The sequence below is a fragment of the Odocoileus virginianus genome, chromosome 32 (assembly GCF_023699985.2).
Source record: "Odocoileus virginianus isolate 20LAN1187 ecotype Illinois chromosome 32, Ovbor_1.2, whole genome shotgun sequence".
Lineage (NCBI taxonomy): Eukaryota > Metazoa > Chordata > Mammalia > Artiodactyla > Cervidae > Odocoileus > Odocoileus virginianus.
The window spans coordinates 4224062-4237857 of NC_069705.1; positions in this window are offsets into that span (position 1 = coordinate 4224062).

A 13796-nucleotide genomic window follows, 5' to 3' on the forward strand; every position below is an offset into this window, starting at 1 on the left:
TGAAGGGGAGACTCCTGATACTTCTGCCACCTACATTGGGAACTACGGCCCCACTGATGGGAAGCCTTTGGGTACAGTGCTTACCTTGGTCCCGAAGAGAGTGTGAGTGAGCGAAAGTTGTTCAGTTTCACTCTTTGTGTCTGACTCTTTGAGGCTCCATGGACTGTAGCCCACCAGGCTCCTCTGTCCCTGGGATTCTCCAAGCAAGAATACTGGAGTGGGTTGCCATTCCCTTCTCTACTGGGGTCTTTGGGATCTGTGTGTGTGTGTGTAACAGCATCTACCATACCTCTCCATTTTAGCTTAGGCTGGATTTGAAGAGCTGAAACAGGAAAACATTTAAGGAGCCCCGAGACTCTCACAGAGAAATATATTAGAGCTGCTGTTTCTTTTAGCTTTGCTTTCCTGCTCTTTATTATTTTTTTAAATGTAATCTCTCCTTTTATCAGCCTTCATCATTTCATACTGTAAGAAAGTGAAATCACTAAAGGCAAATAAGCTTATGAATCTGCTGAGTGTGAAGAGAAAAGGCCATGGTATAGATGAATGGATTAGGAGGGAGACACTTAACTCTAGGGGTTTCCAGTTGGTAAAAACTCAGGCTTTGCTCTACAAAAAGTATCATCATGTTTTTCACGATGACTGGGTACTGATTGCTTATAGTGACACAAACATAAGCAATCCTTCAAAATCAAGTATAAATATAACAAGAAAAAAAAAGCAATACGGAAAAATTCAGAAATGTCCAACTATTGCTATTTCTTGGGTGAAACTCTACTGATTAGTAGTTGGGTTCCCCAATAAAATGTGAGCCCAAGAGAATTTTAGAAAGTAGCAATTTTAAAGAAATAAAAGCTACGCAAAATGCATTGTAGTCCTTCATTATATAGTTCATAAGCATGAAAAAAAAGAATTCTAGGCTGTTAATTCATAATTCTGGAAAATATTTTTCCATGCAGTGAATCTGTAACAATAACTGTTACACAGTCTCTCTCCCTCGCTCTCTTTATGAGAGACCCTTATCACCAAGTCTTCCCTGGAGAGTCTCTGTGCCAACATTTGCTTCCAGTTGCTTCACAAGCTACTCTTAACCCAGCCCTGGAAACTATGTATAAAATCATTTAATGTGTGCTAATGATGTGAGCTCTTACACATCTAACCAATATAATCCTTTAAACCATGATCATATGAGAAAGTGCCATTACATCAATACTACGGACAACTATTTTTCCCATGAACTATGGAATATGTTTCCTCTGACAAATTCACCTCTTCCCAGAAATATGCAAAGTTCCGTGCAGAACAGTACAAGGTGCTAATTATCTTGTAAAAACCTTCCTTCCATTCCCCTGGGTTCTGTGTCCTTTGAGTCTTAAGAAGTTTTCAGGCCAATCTTAGGAAGATGCTTCAGACTAAAATGCAAACATATGTCTTGGCATGGTTCTAACCAACCTCATCTATGGAGAGTTTTGGAAACGAGCTAAATATTTACTGTCATCTTTTCTGCACCTACAGTCATTTGCCTTTCAGTGAGAATCAGATTGAACACAGGAGACGGGCATTTTGGTATTGATGAAAGGTTTGCCCACAGAATTTTACCAAGAGGTGGCGTGTCTTGTCTCTACACACAACACACACATAAATTATTTCCCCTTGAAATAAAGTGTGCCCTTCAGGATGGGAATGCAGCAGCACTGATCTAGCTCTCCCCATTAATCTTGGGGAGCCACTCACTGACGGCCATAGGCAGAGTCCTGGAAGGCGCCTTTCTGCTCATCCCCATTTGGTGCGCTGTTCGTGCTATTTCTCACGGATTGCAGTAGTCAGCTGTTGTGCCATAACACCACAGAGCAAACAACCTAACAATCTCAGTGCCTTAGAGGAGTCTTACGGACTGAACTGTGCACCCTTAAAATCCGTATGTGGAAACCCTAACCCCCAATGTGATGGCATTAGGAGGAAGGGTCTCTGGGACATAATTAAGATCAGATGAGGTAAAAAATGGGCATAACGCTGTTGTGAGAATCCTGAAAGATCCTGCTGCCCTCTGCTCTCTGACCACGAGAGGATGGTCATCTACGGACCAAGACATGGGCTCCCACCAAACACTGACTCTGCCAGCACCTTGATCTTGCATTTCCCAGACTCCAGAACGGCAGAAACAACAAACTCTATTTGTTGTTTAAGGCAACCTATGCATGGTGTTCTGTTATAGCAGTCTGGACGGAGGAAGACAAGGAGGAAACATTTATTTCTCTGCTCCCAGTTCTGACAGTCAGCAGACTCTGCCTCCAGCTAGTGGCTGATCTGTTTCAGGGAGCTGAGGATGTCTGCTTCAGGGTCTCGCATCTCCCCTGGACCAGTGGCTCCCTGAGGTCTGTGTTCTCATGATGAATAGCAGGAGCTCAGCAGAGTGAGTGCAAACGCCTGATGCCTTTTAAGGCCTAGACTCTAAATCAGCACATTGTTACTTCTTTCCAGAAAGACACGGTGCTGGTCACATGGCCCTGGGTAAGACGTGATGGTAGCCTGGTCCAATGTACCACAGGAGTATTTATTTTCCCCTGATTAACTTTTTAAAATTGTGCCTTCATGGGACTTCCCAAGTGGCGCTATTGGTAAAGAACCTACCTGCCAATGCGGGAGACATAAGAGACACAGGTTCGATCCTTGGGTTGGGAAGATCCTCTAGAGGAGGGCTGGACAGCCCACTCCAGTATTCCTGCCTGGAGAATCCCACGGACAGAGGAGTCTGGAGGGCTACAGTCCACAGGATCGCAAAGAGTCGGACGTGACTGAAGCAACTTAGCACCCAATAATATATATATGAAAGATCATTTCAAAATGGCATTTGGTTTAGGCAAGGCTAAAACCTGTAAATGCAGTACATATATACAATGGAATGTCACTCAGCCGTAAAGAAAAGAACAAAATAACAGTTTATGGCAACATGGATAGACCTAGAGATTGTCATACTGAGAGAAGTCAGACAGAGAAACACAAATACCAATGATATCACTTCCGTGTGGAATCTAAAAAATGATCGAGATGACTTATTTACAAAACAGAAGTAGACTCATGAATGTAGAAAGCAAACTTATGGTTACTGGGGGGTAAGGTAGGGAGAGGAATAAATTGGGAGATTAGGATGGACATACACCCACTACTATATACAATCACTGCAGATGGTGACCGCAGCCATGAAATTAAAAAGATGGTTGCTCCTTGGAAGAAAAGCTATGACAAACCTAGATAGCACATTAAAAAGCAGAGACATTACTTTTCCAACAAAAGTCTATGTAGTTAAAGCTATGATCTTTCCAGTAGTCACGTACAGATGTGAGAGTTGGACCATAAAGAAAGCTGAGCATCAAAACACTGATGCTTTTGAACTGTGGTGTCGGAAAAGACTCTTGAGAGTCCCTTGGACTGCAAGGAGATCAAACCAGTCAATACTGAAGGAAATCAATCCTGAATATTCATCGGAAGGACTGATGCTGAAGCTGAAGCTTCAATACTTTGGCCACCTGATGTGAAGAACTGACTCATTGGAAAAGACCCTGATGCTGGGAAAGATTGAAGGCAGGAGGAAGGGGATGACAGAGGATGAGATGGTTGGATGGCATCACCGACTCAATGGACATGAGTTTGAGCAAGCTCCAGGAGTTGGTGATGGACAGGGAGGCCTGGTGTGCTGCAGTCCATGGGGCTGCAAAGAGTCAGACACGTCTGAGTGACTGAACTGAACTGACAGACAAAATAGATAATTGGCTCTGCAGTGGCCTATATGGGAAAAGAATTTAAAACACAGAACAGTGGGTCTATGTTTACATGTAACTGATTCACTTGCTGTACACCCAATACTAACACAACACTGTAAATCAAATATACTCCAATAAAATTTTTTTAAAAAAGAATAAAACTCTAGAAAAAAGAAGACTAAAATCACACAGGGAGTACGTCATCTCCCAAACTGCTTATTTTTCTTGCTTTTGATTTTTTTCTAGATGAATCACAAAGTTATGTTTTGATGATCTCTCTCTTGTTCACAAAAAATCAGAAACTAAGTTTACCACATACTTTCCCAAAGACAAGAGTATGTGTTATGGTTAATAGCACCCCACTTGTCATGGAGAAGAGCAATGGGAACATTAATAAAGCACCCATAATGTAATATCCTTGTTACATTATTAATTTATTGTCTTAAGACCGCTTACCTTAACTACAGTTGTCAACTCAAAATGGTTGGTCCTTTCTCAGTAATAGCAGTACACTGTGACACGTGAGTGAGTGTCAGTCACTCAGTCACATCCGACTCTTGCAGCCCCATAGACTGTAGCCCACCAGGCTCCTCTGTCCATGGGATTCTCCAGGCAAGAGTACTGGAGTGAGTTACCATTCCCTTCTCCAGGGGATCTTCCCAACCCAGGGATCGAACACGGGTCTCCTGCCTTGCAGACAGATTCTTTACCATCTGACCCACCAGGGAACCCATACTGTAACATGGTGAAAATCAAATATTCCTGTAGTTATTAAACTGTATAGTCTGTTCCTTATGATGAGCAAGAGTTATTAAATCATGGCAGCTCAGTTAAGACATGCAAATTGTTAACTTGGACAAAATCCAATGTCCCTGAATTCACAAAATGTCCAGCTAAGGCGTCCCCATGACAGGTTGGCTTGGAATGACATAGACTGACAAAAGAGGGGCCAACATGGCCCCCTGTGTGTCAGAAGACTGGGGCTGAGACCCCCATTTTCCCTACCTAACGGGAGACCTGGTGATCCACTAGGGGTTTTGGGGTATAGACCCTTAGGTAGAGAAAGAGGGCAATAATGACACATTCAGGTGTAAATGAATTAACCCAAGTGGGTGTTATCATGAGGATGAGAAATGTGGAGACGTGTTCTCCCGACACGGAGCAGCGTCCTGAGGCTGCGCCTGGAGTCAGCTCCGGGACCTGAAATCCTTGCTGTACCTTGGAGAAGGTGTGCCCTCTTCAAGCTGCAGCTCCCTCATCTGTAAACTGCGAACTGTGATAGGATCTCCTTCTGAAGGTGCTCCTGAAGAGTAACGGAGGAAGGCCAGCATGATACCTAGCACATAGTCACTGCTTAATAAATGTTATCAGCTGACAGTGATTATGTTCATCATCTTATGGTAGATGTTAAATTTCTGCAACACAAAAGGGCCCCAGAGGGCATTTTATTATATTGAATCTTAAAAATATTGCACTTAATTTTTGGCAACTATTATTACTTTTATAATAGAATATTTTGGATTGGGCTTTTAGACTCCATGAGATGGCATTCAAGTGGCAAGGGAACACCTCCTTTTGTGAGCTTAAGGCCCAGGCGTCTCACACCCTAATCTCCTGAATGAAAATATAGAGGTTACTCAGGTCTCCCAAGAAGCAGGTCCCTATGTGTGTGGAGATGTGGGAGGAGCTAAAAAGACAAATTCCAGCTGATTTCAGCTCTCAGGTCAAGTGTCACACAAGGAATTTAATAAACAGCACCAGCCTGCACGGTGACAAGCAGTTACAGCTTTTGATTTAAAACCTTCATAGAGGTCTTCAGATGAAATGAACTTCATCCTTTTATGACAACCAGAAGGGAAAATGTAAGACCATATAATCTGCGATGCAGTGGAAATCAAACTTATTTTTGGCTACATCAGGTTGAACTTGACAGTGAAATCATGTAGCCTGGCTAGAATAATTAAGCTGGTTTTACGAAGCCTCTTCATTGATTCCATTCTTTTCATGTATAATCAAATTTTGATTTGATTTCCGGTATAATCTCCTATTTGACTTATCTTGGAGCACAGTCACAACAGTAACAACTATGACGACAGTGGTGACCATGATGATGGTGGCGAGGATGCGATAGGAGTACAGACCGCGTATCTGATCGCATCTCCTGAAAAGTCTCTGCAAGTCACTGAAGCTCCAACTCCACGGCCACATCTCTGCCCAGTCTTTTCTACCTGACTTTAGTGCAATAAACACCAGAGTTCCACATCCCCAGTCATTCCCCACTCCTGATAATTCATTCTGACTGCTTCTGCCAGTTACCTTGAGAAACGCAAAGCTGATCACATGTTCATCTGGGCTTGGAACTCTCCAAAGTACTCATGAGAGGCAGCGGGAGTTTCAGGAACTTCAGGATGAGAGAAGCAGAAGCCTAGTGGGTTTGGGGGATAGAAGCAAGAGATTGTTCTGAAAACCTGGACAGAGTTGGTCAGGAAGGGCCGTGTTAGCATCTTGGCATTGTTGAGGGGAAGAGAGAGACCAAAAGTCCAGAAGAAAGATGAAAATATCAACAGAAGTTCTAAGTGGTGGGACTTGGACTACTTTATACTTTTTTCTTCATGTTCTTTAAAGTACTCTCATTTTCTGCATGATCCTGTCTTCTCAGATGTTTAAACACAAGTTATTTTTCCTTTGTAAGCAAAATAAATCCTGTGCTCTTTTTGCCACGCCACAAGGCAAATGAAAACACGCGGTTAATTGGGCGTCTCTGCACTTGATGCCTCCACAGTACCTGCATTTGTGGCACAATTAACTGTTTTCTAATGGGCTTCCCACGGTCACTGGCTTTTGAGTGTCTTGCCTGTAGAAAAGAGTTTGAGCTAACTAGAGCCAGCTGTGTGCACCATCGACCAAACGTAAATCAATTGGGGTAACAGTGTCTGTATTGCTCTGTGAAAGGTGGGGGTCATTGTGTATACTGCTGGAAGAAGTGATCATTGAAGTTGTAATCTGAGTCAGTTGTTGGAAACTGAAAATTGCTGGAAAGGAATTGATCAAAAAAACTTTCAACTTTTTATGATTTTTTAAAATGTTAAATCAATTTTTAACATTGAAGTACAGTTGACTTACAATGTTGTGTTAATTACTGCTAGACAGGAAAGTGATTCAGTTATTTACACACATATATTTGTTCTTGTTCAGTCACCACGTCATGTCTGACTCTTTGTGACCCCAAGACTGCAGCACACCAGGCTAGCCCTTCGTGATCACTGCCTTGTCGTGGTGAAGTGGCTTGAGTAACTCAATGAAGCTGTGAGCCATGCCATGCAGAGCCACCCAAGATGGACAGGTCATAGTGGAGACTTTTGACAAAACGTGATCCACTGGAGGAGCGAATGGCAAACCACTCCAGTATACTTGCCATAAGAACCCCATAAACTGAATATAAAAAGGCAAAATGATGCACGTATATACATTCTTTTTACTGTTCTTTTTCATTATGGTTTATCATAGGATGTTGAATATAGTTCCCTGTGCTATGTATATAGTAGGACCTTGTTGTTTATCCACTATTGAGCTACTGCTCTAAAGGACAAATATTTAAATAGTTGGGATTTTTAGCTCTGGGGAAACACTCTCCTGAAGCTGGGACAGGAGGTGTAGTAGGAATTCAGATGTGGTTAGATATGGGACACACAGATCATTTTTCCAATTAGACTGTTTTATTGCCTATGGCCATTTTCCCCTTTAAAAATTGCCTTTGCTTTCTGGAAAGGAAGCCAGCACAACCTGCTCACATAGTCACTCTGTCTCTTGCTCTTGTAATTTTACACGGAAGTCCTCATTTCTTAGAGCTATTATACTTACTATCCAGCCCTGAACGTTTCAAGAGGACAGAGATAGATCCATTTCAAAAACAAAATTCTCCCTGAAAACTAGGAGCAGAACAGGAAGATCCAGATATGCAACGGCATTCACGGATCAACTGCATTTCCTGAAATTTCTCATGACTGATTCTCTAGAAAATCTTCCAGAATTGTTAACCCTGGAAAGTAAGGGTTAACATGGTGTATCAGCTTCTCAGAGCTGCCATAACAACATACCGCGGACTGGGTGACTCAACAGAAACGTGTTTTCTCACAGTTGTGCATGTCCAGGAGGGAGGTGTCGGCGGGTTGGTTTCTCTGAGGTTTGTCTCCTTGGCTGCAGATGGCGCCTTTCTCCGCGCCCTCACGTGGCCTTTCTCTGCAGGAGCGTCCTAGATGAATGTGTGTCCTGATCTCTTCTTATAAGGACAACCCTCAGCCTGGACGAGGGCCCCCCCCTAAAGACCTCGTTTCAACTTATTTCTCTCTTTAAAGGTCCATCTCCAAACGCAGTTGCATTCACGGAACCCCCTGGCGGTCCAGCAGTTAGGACTCCACAGACTCTCATTGGCAGGGTCCCGGTTCAGTCCCTCAGTGGAGAACTAAGATCCTGCAAACCAAGGAGCACAGCCAAAAGAACCAAAAGGAAAAACCAAAAACCCAAAATGCAGTTCCAACCTGAGATGCCACAGTGACTGTACTGGGGGTTAGGACTTAAACATATAACATTAGAAGGGGACACCACTCAGCTGAAAACATATCAACTGGAAAGAGCAGAGGGAAAACACAGTAAAGTACTACAATATTGCTTGTCCTAGAATATCATAACAATGAAAACACGGCCCGTCAACTTTGAGCAGAAATGAACATGGACTTCTTTTCAAAAACTCCCAAAAGCCAAATGTTCTCTTGAAACAGATCATTGCCCTTCTCCTTGCAAAGGTGGGGGATGGATGGAATGGGAACTTGGGGTTAGCGGATGCAAGCTATTATATAGAGAATGGGTAAACAACAGGTCTTACTATAGAGAACAGGGAAATATATTCAGTATCCCATGATAAGCCATAATGGAAAAGAATATTTTTAAAAAGATGTGTGTGTGTGTGTGTGTGTGTGTGTGTGTGTGTGTGTGTATCTGAATCACTTTGCGGTACAGCGGTGATTGACACAACATTGTAAGTCAACTGTGCTTCAAGTTTAAAAAAAGGAATGAGTCTACAACAATCTATACATTTCATTTCAGGGAAACGTGACAGGCAGCACTTAAACATAAAGGCCTTCCCTGTTTAATTATAGCAAGGGTTGGAGGGGTCTTAATGAGATTCTTAAAATCATGCAAATAGAATAAATGAAAACCAGAGTAATCGACAACCTACATGTAACAGCAGATCAAAAGTAAAGAAAATTAAACTGCCTCTAGATGCATTATAAGACCATAAACAGTCACTAAATTGGAAGCACGGATTTTTTTCTCCTAATTTCCTGGCATAGGAGGCCAAAGAAATTTACTTTGGGCTTGTATGACACTCACTCTGCAGGAGGGGAGAGTGGTTCCCTCTTTGTGGCAGCAAAGTCTTGCTAAGCACAGACTCTGAGGACCCAGGGTGGGTCCCACTTGCCAGTGAGTGAGGGGCCTGGTGTTTCCCCACCAAGTCCCCAGGAGTCCTTGGTTACAGGTGACTCACAGGTGGCAGCTCCCTGGCACCCCAACCTTCTGTGAAAGTGCCAAGTGTGCTGTCGAAGCCAGAGAAAACCCTCTGGTGAATGTCTGCAGGAGCTGCCAGGGGAATCTGCCCGGCGTAGATGATGATGGCAGGACTCACGGAGACATGACTCTACAATGCAGCGTCTTGAGCACCACCCTCAGCATCACCCCAGCAGGAACTGTGGAACCAAGCACCATCATCATTCCCAGGACTGAGAGCTACACACACATGTGTCCTGCCAGGAGCAGGGTTTATTTTCTGTGTTCACGGGATGTCAGGACTGGGCACAGAGAGATGGGTGTGCAGTGGGGTTGACTTGATGCGGTGCCCGGGCACAGGCTCTGCTAACTGGCTGAATGAAAATGCTTGCTTCTCTCCTTTTGAACTTCATTTCTCCCTTGTGCCTAAGAAAATATATCTTGCCCTATTCTACTCCATTTATTCTCATGAGCCTTAATGTGCAACTTCACAGAATGAAAGGGTACAGGATAAATAAACATGTGGCTTTGCAGGTAGAGAGACCTGGGCCCTGCTATGGTACATCAGCTGAGTGAGCCTGGGTCACTCTGATCCTCAGTCTTCTCCTTGGTATCAGAGGAACAATGATATCTTCTCGGCAGGGCTGCTGTGAGAAGTAAGATGACAATAGAACTGCTTCCTATGCCAAGTACATGATAACTGTAGTGGGGGAAAGGTGAAATTGTTTGCTGGGAGGGTCTTCTATTTTATGTAAGTTTCTTTATCTGTGACTTGTACACAGGGATTCCTCGGCCTATGTTTTAATATGAAGATGAAAGTCTTTGTCAATGTCAGTTTCCGTCAGTCTTGTTTGTCCCCCCAAAGCTTCGCTTCCAGGCAGCACTTTCCCGAGATTTCCTTCACATGTCATTCTCTTCTTGTCACTGCGGCTTGCTGCCCAGAGAGTCAGAGAATCAGGACGACTGTCAGTGAGGATGAAAAACTCTGAGAGCAGACTAATGTCTTCCCTGTATCTCTCCTCCAGAAGAAACGGGGACAACCCTAAGGAAGCTGGATTTGTATAAATTAGCACCATTCTCCTCCCTATGAACTACTTAATTTTTTAATTTTATATGGGCGTAGTTGATTTATATATACTTGGTTATAGTTGGTTTAGTATAGTTGGGCTTCCCTGGTGGTTCAGTGTTGAGGGATCCACCTGCAATGCTGGAGACTTGCAGGGCATGAAGATTTGATCCCTGGGTTGGGAAGATCCTCTGCAGAAGGAAAAGACAACCCACTCCAGTATTCTTGCCTGGGAGATCCCATGGACAGAGGAGCCTGGTGGGCTACAGTCCGTGGGGTCACAGAAGAGTCAGGCACGACTTAGGGGCTAAACAATAACATGGTTGGTTCACAGTGCTGTGTTAGTTTCAGATACAGTAAAGTGAGTCAGGTGTACATGTGCACCCACCACTAATTTCCAGATTCTTTCTCAAATAGGTCATCACAGACCTCTGAGTAGAGTTTCCTGTGGTATGCACTAAGTCCTTGTTGGTTATCTATGAGCCATTTTCCACGGAGGAGGAAATGGCAACCCACTGCAGTATTCTTGCCTGGAAAAAATCCCATGGACGGAGGAGCCTGGTGGGCTACAGTCCATGGGGTTGAAAAGAGTTGGACATGACTGAGCGACGAGGCACGAGCCACTTTATTTTAGCATCTATTCAACAAGCTATGTCATTAGCTCAATAGCTGGCTTGTTCTTCTTTAGACCAACAACCAGACTTTAGATTGCCTTTCATTTTGCAATCACTCCTCTGAGAGAAAAATAATAAATAAAATATAAAAAGAAATAGATTTTTGGTCTCAACCCCAGAGATGTATTCATTTCAGGCTTAGTTTTCAAGGTCCTATCTGGAAACTTCTCATCAGTTGAAAGCTCATATGGCCACAGGCAAATATAGCAAATGAGCCGATTTTTTTTTGAAAATAGTGAGCAAAGTGCAGATCTGTCAGCCAAAGAAAGCACAGTTCACAAACTTAATCGCCTCAGTTGCCATTAGTGACAAGTGTAAATGTTTTTCAATGAACTTGGGGACAGTCTTGAAAATACATCTAATCATTTCCCTGGAAAACCTAAACCTGCGCTCTCTCTAGACCAAATGACTGACAGATTTTGTTTTCATTATTCCCATGATCTTGTCTCCTGCTGCTTTTGGGACCCAGCTCTCCATGTTACCCCAGTGTGCACGTAGATACACACACACACACACACTTCTTAAGTGATTCACACTAGCTTCTGGTCCTTTTAAAGCTGAAGATGTTAGAATCATGAAGACAGACAGATTTCCTTTCATTGTTGCTCAGCCATGAAACCTATGAAATACAGGGCTCTAAGCGGCCCCATGAGGACTCTGTGAGGTCTTCTGTCCTCAAGATCATAGTTTCCCTGGGTTGGAAGGAGAAGGTCTTGGACCTTGAAGAGTGGCCCCTGCTGGGCCTCTGTGACCCACTAATTCATTTGGTGCCTTTGGGACCATCCACAAAATGAATTTGGGCCAATGTGAGACATAGAACTCAAGTCTCCCGTTTCCCTAAACTCTGACTCATTTGCTTGAATTCTGCAAACGGTCAGGGAAGGCCTTTGCAAATGTGCAGTGAATGAGTTTGCCTCTAGGTCACTTTGGGTCCGACCCAGCCAGGTTGATCCGTCAGTGGTGCCACTTTGGGATGCCAGGCTGACAAGAGCTCTGAAAACAGACCTGTGTGTGTGTGTGTGTGTGTGTGTGTTAGCTGCTCAGTTGTGTCTAACTTTTTGCGACCCTCTGGACTGGAGCTGGCCAGGCTCCTCTGTCCATGGAACTCTCCAGGAGAGAATACTGGAGTGGGTGGCCAGAGTAGAACATCCTGTAGAGGTGCCCACCCGCCTCTTGCCTGCAGGGTGGTCCTTGACCACCCTGTGTTTATGCTGCCCCTCGAAGAAACAAGTACCGATCACCTCTCCCGACCCAGGAAGGTGCATTGACATCACTGTCTCCAACTCTCCACCGGGAAGCCAGGTCACACACAGCACAGAGCACGCTATCCAGAGCCCATTTGCGAAGGGGAAATGGGTCCCCTCGTCACGTGTTGAGGGAACAAGAAGCTTTTTCGAATCACAGGTATTCTTGATTACCACTCTGGCGGTGCAGGAATCTTAAGTGCCTTCCGAATCCTCAGAGAAACTTGCCTAGAGCCACAGATGCTTTCACGGGGGGTGATGTTTATGTTGCTCTGTTTCTTTGAAGATGGGGGCCCGTTTATCAGAAGCTTACTGCTGTTCTATTAGGGACACACGGTTATATGGAGACGTGAGTGCGAGTTCCCAAGCCTTGCAGGATTTCAACACCTGAGAATCAAGAAGTGAGCTCCGCTCTCGGGCATTTCCACTCCTGACATTCTGTGAGCTCACGTATCTCTAGTAGCCTGAACGTTTAATTAAGCAGAATTTTCCACTTGCCAACTGTGCCAGACAAATGAGAGGACTCACTGTGTGAGTCAATAAGAAAACCTACCCCGGACGGCCTTCCGCTAGAGAATGTCAGAGCAAGAGTTACTGTGGGCAGTCAGGGAAGGACATCGAAAAGAACAAAGTGTACACAGTACTCTTTGTATATCAGAGCCTTACAATTTGCCGACGTGCGCCTGAAAGTTAAACCTTCCATTACATAACTTTCTATCCCTTTCTTAAAAATGTTCCAGTCGCATTGGCATGCTTTATGATTTGCCTTGCTTCAGAGATAAGCGCTTTGCAAGCGACTCAAGTTCTCAGGTGTTTTTCTCATTGAAAAGGTTGTGGTTAAGGACGGACAAATTAGGAGACTGGGGTTGACCTATATAACACGACTAAGTATAAAACAGCTAACTAATGAGAACCTACTGGGTAGCACAGGGAACTCCACTCAGGATTCTCGAATGACCCCTATGGGTACAGAATTTGAAAAATGATGGATGCTTATATATGTATAACTGAGTCACTCTGCGGTACACCAGAAACTAACACAACTCAATTATCTACACCCCAGTATGAAATAAGAATTAAAAAATTAGATCAATAAAGGTGGAGGTTAGAAGAGTGACTGAGCAAAGAAGCTGTTTAGGTAGAACATTCAGAAGGGAAGGTGGGATGTGCCTCAGATAACAGCGCATTTCCCAAACCATCCAGCCCTAAAATAGGTCGCTCTCCACACACGTAAACGTGTGTGAGGGTTCAGAAATTATGGAGCTTGCTGGGCTCAACCCTGAGTGTGCACTGGGGCCTTTTTCTGGACAGCCAGCTGTGAGCTTCAGGCAGCTCTTTCCACTCCCTGGCATCACGCCCTGTCGGGCCAGTGGGTCAAACATCCCTATAAGCTGATGGGAAGGGTATTTCTTTTCCATTCTGGCCCCAAAGGAGCCCAGGAGCCTGTTGTTGTTTGAAAAAAAAATAATTAATTTTCTCCTCCAATGGCTTATATCCTCCAACCCAT